At 38.8% G+C, this 10,124-nt stretch overlaps 1 protein-coding gene across 2 annotated transcripts in view; it reads left to right on the top strand.

Annotated features, from left to right (window-relative positions):
- The window catches only part of FLRT2 (fibronectin leucine rich transmembrane protein 2), a 61,753-nt gene that overhangs the window by 39,496 nt on the left and 12,133 nt on the right, over positions 1–10,124 (top strand). The window lies entirely within an intron of this gene.

Here is a 10,124-nt window from a genome sequence, read left to right on the forward strand (position 1 = left end):
GTATTCAATATGAAATGAAACAGGAAGGTGCAAGCCTATGCCTGCTGTTATGCATTTATGCAATAGGAATATTTCCTTGGGTGACAAAGCTGTTTTGTTTTTCAGTTCCCTTGTCTTATAGCCCCTACACAAAAGGATTGTGTAGAGGTCAGAACAGAGTAGCAGAAGTAAAATTGCTGAAAATACCATGGATTGGATGTAAAGTTAACACTGGCTTTATACCCTACATCAATGGGCTACAGTAATTATATATCTTATTATCAAAAATGTAAGTAAGCAAAGAACCTGTGCCTCCAGTATGTAAAATTTTGGTGTAGATATAGGTCAAGATCCAAGATTTCCCAGGCTTACAAAGATACTTGTATTAGGGACCTACCTCAGTCTTTAGTCCAAGCAAAAAAGCCATCAGCAAACCCCCAAATCCCTTAACAGATCTTCATATGAGGTCTATTTAAAGTACTCAGAGGTCTATGCAGAAAACATAAAAGAGTGTCTTCTTATTTGATTCATGCAGTGACCTGAATATATAGAGTGCTCTGCAAACAGAAGAAAACAGTAATTGTATTTTTGAGTAGGCATATTTTGCTGCCTGTAGAATAGCTTAAATCTCTATCTCACTTCTTTTTTTTTAATATTTCTCCCTCTGGCCCTCTCTCAAGTTTTATTGTGCGCTGCCTCTCTGCCTTTGTGAACTCATTCGAGTTGCCTAGTGTTGTATAAGCACAAAATGCTGATAAGAATACTGCTGTGACTCCTTGCAATAACGACTGTGCTGAAAAGTAGCACAAGGACACATATTGATAAGGAGTCTGTTGCCTGAAATGCTTTGGCACATGTCAGATGGAATTTTCTTTTGGGCTGAAGGCCAACTCCAGGCTTGTGCACCTCTTAGGACCCACTTAAAAGCTATTAGGAGAGTTTAAGTGGTGCACAAGTCTCTTGTTGGCTGTCTGCACAGGGCTAAAGATCACCCACTATGAAGCGTTAATGGTAGAGGACTATGGTTTTGGCTCTGCTGCTGGTAGGTGTCATTCGTGGGCCTGCTGGCAATTTCGATCTCACTGATGCAACCACACATAGACCTAAAAGGCAATGGGGAGAAGTGGAAAAACAAAGCTGAATTGCTTTCTGTGCGCTTGTCTGTCTTTATCAGGATTCATTCAACATGAAGGCTTTGAACTTCCTAAGTGAAATAAGCTTAGGAGAGTGTTTTAAGAAAAAGTTTTAGAGCAGTTATTGAGAAAATATGATGACAAAAGCTTTAGGACAGAGTACCAGGGATTTATTTTGCTGTGAGCTGCTTCTCCATAAACACACATAGTATATTGTGGAGAAAATTAGGCTTATTGCCATTCCTGTATCCTCTTTCCTCTGTTCATGGTCAGAAAACTTGCGATGCTGTATAGCATGTGAAACTATTCACACAGAATATTCTATCCTGCAGCCATCAGCATGGGGCAGAAGAAAAATTGGCTGAAGCAGCACATTTCCAGCTTCTGGAAATATGATGTTCATTTGGCTCTGCTTTGTCTTTGTGCACCCCCTGTGTTGGCAGCATCTCTGCTCCTTCAAGGAAAGAGTAGAGCAGGAAGAAGACTGAGAAGTTACTTTAAGCATCACTGCAAATGTAAACACAATTTCTTCTGCTGCTCTGTCTTTTCCTCCCCAGGGAACTTAGCTGCTGCCAGAAATTAAAGGCGGCTAGTAGTTCCTTGGTTGATGTAAACTGTTGCAGCCAGTGTTTAAACACATAATCTGTGCTCCTTCATCCTGCAGAAGCAGTGCTCTTACTGGCTGACACTGCATTTATTTATTACTTTGTGATCCCTGAAGACCTCTCATGATCTTGGTTTTAATTCCATGGCTGAGAATAACTGAGTTAGAAATGTCTATTTACTATTTCTAGCTTGTTCTTAGTCCTACTTGTACCTAAAACTGAAACTGCCCTGTGTTAAGTTCGGTGTAGTCCCATGCAGCCTCCCTTTCTCAAAGAACTTTGAAGTTAAATTGGAAGTCTGAATGACTGCTGGGGAAAGGTAGTGTTGTATCCTCTTACCAAAGGAGAACCAAACCAGAGCAAAGTACTGAAAAAGTTTGCTCTCCATCAGAATCAGGACTTGGGGATTGACATCCCCATTGCACCAAGCAAATTCTTTAATCCCACCACCTATCATATTTTTCTCAATCCTTTTATTCCTCAGATGTGTACATTCTTAGGATGTGTGCTTGGCCATCAATACTGAAAAGGGACAACAGGACCCTCTCACTGAAAACAGTTATTTTACCATACAGAGTTACTGGGATCCTGAATGAAAATGAGCAAAAAAATAAATGGCGAACCCAAACAAAATGATCTGAAAAAAAGAAAAAAATCCATAAATGGTCCATATGCTGGGTAAACTACTCTCCCTTACTGCCTCTGGTGGTGATTTCCTCTCTGTACTATAAGAGAAGTCACTGTTTTTACTGGTGTCCAGCTAAACAGTGGATTTTGAAAGAATGCCATCACATGTTGGATGTTTTTGTACTGCGATAGAATAGTTACTGCTATACCTTCAGTGTTTTATTTTGCTGTAAAATAAAATTTTTGATTCTGATGATACATGGGAGCACAAGGTGTTTCCTACACGAAGTGCTCTAGTGTAATTTCCTGGAGTAGTGAGAATATTTCACTTTCTCCACCTGTGCATACAGAAAAGTATAATTGGATCTCTGGGAAAAGATAACAAATCCGTATCCCCAGACCCTCGTCAGGCACTATTGATGATGAGATACTGTACAGTTGATAAATAACTTGGCTATTTAGCTGAACAGGGATTTCAGAGGCTTAGCTGTACATTCTTCATCCATAATTTTAATATCTTTCCCCTATTCTGTTAACCGAATATCTGATGGCAATGATTTAAAAAATTTGTTTGATAACCTTCTGTTTGCCTGTTACAGAGGCTGTGTCATACAAGCCAGATTTGTTCTCTAGCTGGGCAACATCTTTTGTTCAGTGGTCCCATAAGTGACTACACCATCCATGACAGGTTCTCTGAAGCTGTTAGGGTGCAAACAACTTTATATTAATCTTTCTTGATAGCTCCTTAGCAGTGTTTATGGAGTAGTTCTTAGCACTGTGAAGGAGCAGCCTGCTAAGTAATAATAAAAGGGGAAGGAGAGATCTCCATCTGGCTTTGCTGGAAAGACGAACGTATACTTTCAGCTTTATTTATATCAAGGTGCCTAAGAGGTTAAGGGGCAGCTAGTGCCATATTTTCTCCCTGGGCCATATGCTACAAAGGGAAGATAAGAACACGGCAGCCCACACTCATTTGCCTAAGACCCTAAATGAATGATACCCCACAAGGTAATATGTGACACCATGCAGAATCTCATCAATGATGTAGCACCATGCAACACATTTAAAATGTGTCAAGATGTTGTCTCCACAGAAGCAATGTTTAGTCACTTAGGTCACTAAAAGCAACTTTTTCAAATTATCCACAGACGTTTTGCCAGGCTGCCCACATATCTCTGGATAAAAGCAAACTGTTTGCTTCACAGTGTAGAATAATTTATAGGTAGGGACCAATTTTCTTGCAAAGAAACAGGAGGTTGCCTTCATTTTTTCTTAGTACAAAATGCGTGATGCTAAACACAGTACAGAACATTTGTGTTCTGAAAGGGGAATTATTTTAAATTAGTTTAGTGTTGTAAGTTTTTCTCAGACATGTCTAGTTTTGGTCACAGAAAGCTGTAAGCCCTCTGGAAAAGGGTCAAGAAAGCAAACAAAGAATATGTTTCTTTTCCTTTTACCGTGTTAAGTGCAGCTGTCCAGAGGCATATAATTCCACAACAACTTTCATGGTTTTAAAATGTGGAATCTAAACATGATTTTATGAATGCTTTCATGAAATGAAATTGTGTCAAAACTTACCTTTTTGGGTAAAAAGGTCAAGTTTCTACTCTTCCTCTATCCTTTTTTTCTCTTTCTGTTCTAGTCATAAATGATCAGAAAGCATTGGACCTCAGGTATATTTCCTATTGAAAACATAATCAAAACTGACAAATCTCCATGAAATTGTTTGGCTTCAGTGTAATCATATATTTAATGAAAATGCGTTTTCTTGAAATGTTCCAGATAGCTCCTCATGTAAGATTCTTTTCATCTGCCATTTCCAACTTTCTCAATCTAGCTTTACAATATCACATAATACATTGCTGAGTTTATGGAGTCCTAGATGAGATCCATCAAAACTATTTCACCTAAGATGAAATCAGTTCTTTGGGGATGAAAGACTAGGGAATTAGTTCACCACCATACTAAATAGATCGTTCTCACTTTTTGAAAATTTGTTAAGTTTTGAACAGTGCAGCATTAGACTGGTGAAAAATTACACTAGGCCTTGGGGGAAGGTTAATAAAGACACCAATAGCCCTTTGCTAGTAGGTGCAACACTCCATTTAATATGAGTCCTCAAGGTGATCATCTGTTCCTCTTTGCCCACTGGAGTGAAAATATCATGATGGTCACCATCTGGAGTAAATTTTCAATAATCAGCAATTTTATAATGAAAGCAGGGATATTTCCTTATAAATAGATGCTTGGACTATCAATGACTTTGGGCTGCCTTGAAGTTCTACACAACTCAGAAGCTCACATTAAAAAAACTGTAGTTCTGCATATTTCCTCCTCCCTTGTGTTCTATGAGGGAGTCCTACCTGCTTGTACACAGGAAATTGAAGATTTTGCTTTTTAATTTGCCATGTGTGTCCTCATTACATTTTACTCTGACAGCTACAATTAGCTGAAATAATAGCTGCTTTTGACAATTCCTACATTAGAATTCAGGACTCCACAGGCAGGAAATCCTTAGTGGCAGTTTTCCATTTCTAGAACTCTCCTCCTTGTTCTACCAGAAGCTGAAATGATCAGAAGCAAAAGTCTATGCAAGATTAATCTGTGCAGACAGGCATTCAGGTTGGACTGGGTGGTATGACAAACCAAAAGATAAATTTGGATGCATAGCACAGGAGTGTCCACTAAGGCAGACTGCAGCAGGATATACACTATTTATTTGATGTTTTCCATTAGATGTTCTAGAGTCTTTCATTTCTGTTTTTTGTTACTAAAAATAATCATATTCCCTGACATACGTTGACTATGACAAAAATTGTTTTGACCTATAGGGCATCTGTATGCACGAGCAGGGATGAATTTTTTTGTCACAGACTGGAAACACAGATGTTTCTGGGCTAGAGGTTTATTAATTATCACAGATCTTGATGAAGTTATGCAACACCAAGTTTTGAGAATAACTTCCTTCTGTCATAAATAAATAACTGTTAAAGTAAACGCAGGAATGAAGATATGTTAGTCTGGGCAGGCTCTGTTCTCCACAGCTGAACTTTGGCACTTCAACGACCACTTACAGACAAGTCTGAGAAGCTGAGTAGGATGTGTGGCACAGCACAGTGCCTGACTGGATGAATGGCAGCCTTGAATTCATGGCTCCACCTGAAGCATTAATGCCATTGCTCTTGTAGCTATTTCAGCCTTGCTTCCTGGAGTACAGTGGTCACTCTAGTGACTATGTCCTGTAGTTATCTCTTTTGACTTGCCACTGGTTCCTACTAATCCGTAAAAGGAGAAAAATCTGCTGTAACTGAGCTGTATCCTTCACAAACCTATCTTTCTTTTTTTCCATTGCTAACTCTCTTCCCCCCTCCTTGCATGCCTCCTCATACATACGCAATAATTGCACTCTGTAGTAACCCAGAAGTAAAAAACAGTCTTGAGCCATGAAGCACATAAAATTCAAACTGTGAATAATGCTCATTATTAGAATATAGAAATGTTAATTTTCCCAGAAACAAAGTGCTATACTGCTCCAAGAATTTGTCAGGCATGTAACAGAGGCGCTGTCAAACAAGCCAGCAATCACTGGCAATCCCAGACATCTGTGAGGAAGGAGAAATGTGTGCATGTGTGTAGGGATGGACAAGGTGGGAAGAAAACGAGTCCCACATTTATTAATTTATTTGTTTATTCAGGGGAGAGAAAGTTTCCTGCTGTCTTAGCTCCCCCTCCTGGCGCTCAGGAATTGGACTCTGCCAGATTCCTGTTGATTGACAAGAACCTGTACACAACTCAAATTTCCAAAGACAAAGCTTTTGTTGATTATAATACCGTGTCTTTTAAAAGTGGTTTTCATGAAGCTTGCATCCTTCTAGGAAATGTGTCTGCTTAATAATTTGCAGGAATGTAGCTGGAAAGAGATCTTGGAGGAGCGGAAGATTAGAGAAGAGCAAGAGGGAGGAGGATGGTGAATGACGTCTTTACACCCATTGTTGCAAGATGTACCACTCTAAACTTTCTCCTGCCTCCACCAAGGCAGATCCAAATCGATTTCACTTGCCTTCAGCAGGCTGCCTGATTTAAGCTTTTGAGAATAATTATAAGTGCAAATGGAGAGGCAAAACCAGAAATATCCTGATCAGAGCAGAAAAGAATACATGAGGGAAGAGCTCATTTGTGTACATTTGCTGAATCATTTTGCTAACAGTATTGCAAATGCAATAATGTCTTTCTCTGCCAAAATCTGTCCATGTAGACTTCATAGTGTCTGTAACAGTGTACAGAGACACTTTAAGGTTTCCTTCCAGTACTAGCTACTGATCATTATCCTGACATCAATATTCACTTTGGAAGAGGGTGCCAAAGATGGTTTCTCCTTTTCCTCTTCACCTCTTTTTCTTCCTCCTTATCTCTTCTTTTTACGTAAGACACACCCATAACTATGAAGCAGTTGCAGCAGCAAGCACGCAAAAGGGTTTCCTGTAAAAGCATTTTAGTTCCTTTGGGTCATTTTCTCTGTGCCTTTGATGCAGAGATTATAGTCTTATATTAAATTTTCAACACAAAGTTCAAACCCAAGTAACTCACAGAGAAACATATACAGTAAACCATCACCTTAGTCTCCTAATCAGTTAAAAAAAAAGCAGGATATTCATTCATGTGTAGATGTGAACTCTATTTATGTGGAAAAAAGGGATTTGTCAAGTATTATTCCATAATTATTTTTGTTACCAGATGATAGAAATACAGGGGCATTTTTCTTAAGCACTAGGAACTCTGTACTAGGTTTAGGAAGAATGGAATTAGATTTGTTTTCTGGTTGTCATTCATCCCAGACGTAATAGCCTTGTACTTACTGTATATTATAATTATGTAGAGTAGGCTTATGACTTGATTATGACCTTGGTCTGCAGTAAAGCCAAGAAAATTTATTCCGAATGGTTTTGTGCTAAATGAGAGTCACTGACTGGTAGTAGTGAAAAGAGTAGATATGACCATTTAGTTTTGGTTTTGCTTGCCTTTCGATTAATGTTGCATGGCACTCACGTTCAGATAAATGAATGAACTGCTAGGAAAAGTGGTGCTGAGTGATTAGAATATCAGAGAAAAAAACTTGGATCCCTAAGACCTATTTTTGATTACTTTCAGGATTCCTTGAAGGAAAGAATAGCCAAGCATTTTTATTTGTTCTAAAAAATTAATAGCCTTAATATAAAATATGGGAAGACTAATGAAGACAGACAGCCTGGCTTCAGGAGCACAACAAAACTCCTGTGCTTATAACATAGGGATGTAAGTATTGTTATGCAGGCTGTGCTCCGTATGCTATCTCCTCCCTTGATTCTCTGTTATCATCTACCCTGAATGTCAGCATGTTCTCAGGCAGCTACAGGGATCTTGACTGCTACACCTTGGACTGCATGTTTGGAAAACTGCATCATGAAAGGTGCGAGGATGACCCTGAGGGCAGCTTTGCAGCTTCTTTAGACACCATAGTCACAGCCACTGAGGCAATACTGGTCAGTGAGGTAGGGAGGCATTCCATAAGAAGGCTGCTAGTGGGTTGTTGGGGTTTTCCCTAGATACCACAAATTTATGATTGAGAAGCATTTTCAGGAATATATTAATTATTGAAACATGTTTGTTTATTGAAACTAAATTATTTCATGGTTATGCACAGCAAGGTGGCTAAAGCTTGAAGTTGTGTGGATGCTTCTGACCAGTGAAGGGGGGACTAACAAAACCTTCACTTTCCCAACCTGCAGCCAGATATTTCAGCTTTTAAATAACTTTAATCAAAATATCTGAAAGGAGCTGTTCAGTTACAGTGTTGAACAAAAGCAAACTTGAAATATTTATCCAGTACACAAAGACAGAATTGTTCTTCTCCAGCTAACATTAGTCGTGCCAAAAGGGAATTTAAATAAGACAGGTTTGAAAAAAGACAATGAGATAAAAATGTTGATCAGAAACTCCTGTTAAGATATGAAAGGGAATGATTCCATTGATATCAGGAACTCAGGCCACTAAGCCAAATTTTCAGATATGGCCACCTAAAACGTGTGCTTATGTTCTCATCTATTTCAATGTGCTTTTCTCAACTTTATTATATCATTCCCTAAATCCTAATGGGATTTAATATCCTGGCTGCAGTAAGACAGGAAATGTCCTAGACACTTGGAAGACATGGCTTGTGCTCCAAGGAGGATATAGTGAGAAATAATAGAAATCAAGTGTACAGGGTAAGGAAATAGAAACAAAACTTAACAAGGTGATGATGGGCAGATGTGTTATTATTAAGGTATTTGCTTGTTGATTTCTTTAATTTTGTTAACCATGACAGATTCCCTTACCCTCATCCTCTCTTCCTAGATTGGTTTTTAGAACTTTCTGGCTTCACAATAAGCAAAGTCACTGACATCTATAGTTTATGAGTCGATTCTCAAGATTTACAATCATGAAAACTAAGGATATTGAGTGCCCATTGAGTGCCCTTAGTTCCTCCACTTCCAAAATTCTACTTCTGCAAATGATAAGTTCATTCGCAGAGAGACTCAGTTCACTTCTTGTAAGGATATTGAAAACAGAGAGCTTGCTTTAGGAAGCCAGCATGTCAGGGATGGGGAGAAAGCTCATTTAGTCTACCTGCCTTCGGTTTTGGCAATTTGCTAAGAACAGACTGTTTCAACTTTTCCAGCCTTCTGGAATTTGCTGAGGATGTTTTTCCTTCACACAGTTTCTTTTTTAAATCAAACAGGTTATTCAGCTCTTCAATCTTTTTAATGTCTTTGGGCTAGAGATTTCTAACACAGGGACACAACTCAGTTTTCCATTAGGGTCCCTGAGATTTGCTGAAAAATACTGCAACTAAGACCACTACTATCAGTTATTATTAAACAGTTGTAAAAGACTACTGAGGTAAAGCTTTTCCCAAATAATTTATTTAAACACATTCAGTTGTATCGTTGTTTCCTCATTCCTTCCCTCTGTCACACCACAGTCAACCCTGAAACCATAAATATCTAGATTTGTCCTTGTGCTCGATCCTCTTGCTTAATACAATCAATGGTAGTTTCCAATGCATATTTTCTGTACTGAGTTTTATAGTACTGGTTTGTTAAGGACTGATAGCTGGAGATTAGGATACTGGAATTAATAAAAGGACTCCCATCATAAGGGAAGAAAACAATAGGAAAATTTTAACAGATTTCTACGGGCAAAATCCATGCAACAATAAAAAGGAGACAGATAAACTCCAGAGTGCTAACTTCCAAAATGCTGACATGCTTAAGTGACTTTCCAGTCAAAGCTCCTTTACTTGTAATATCTAATGAGAAGGGCTGTGTATTTGACCCAATTTGCTAGAATCATTACTGAAATCTTTTATTCAGAAGTCACATTTACCTAGGTGAGAGGCACTCTGGGCAGAGTCCTAGAATAAGGTAAATGCGTAAATCAGTTTTAATATGACATTGCCTCCTTAGGAGATTCCCAGCAAATCAGGAGCTGCAGCTGCCTGTGGCTGCACATCCTCAACTGGGCTTTCTGTCATACCCGGGAGTCAAATAAAACCTAATCGGCAATCTGACTTACAATCAAAAGAGAGCTCAGTGCAGGGTATTGGCCCTGTTAGGAGGTATAGACTGTCTCTTTGTGATGATGGAAAGGGAGTGAGAGAACCGCTATTATTCTGTGTGGTCCCAAGCATCTTACAGGAGGCTCTGCACATCCTTTCTTATTTTAAAAAGACAGTGTCATGACAGATCAGAGCAGTATGATC

This window comes from Nyctibius grandis, chromosome 4, assembly GCF_013368605.1.
Source record: "Nyctibius grandis isolate bNycGra1 chromosome 4, bNycGra1.pri, whole genome shotgun sequence".
Taxonomy (NCBI): domain Eukaryota; kingdom Metazoa; phylum Chordata; class Aves; order Nyctibiiformes; family Nyctibiidae; genus Nyctibius; species Nyctibius grandis.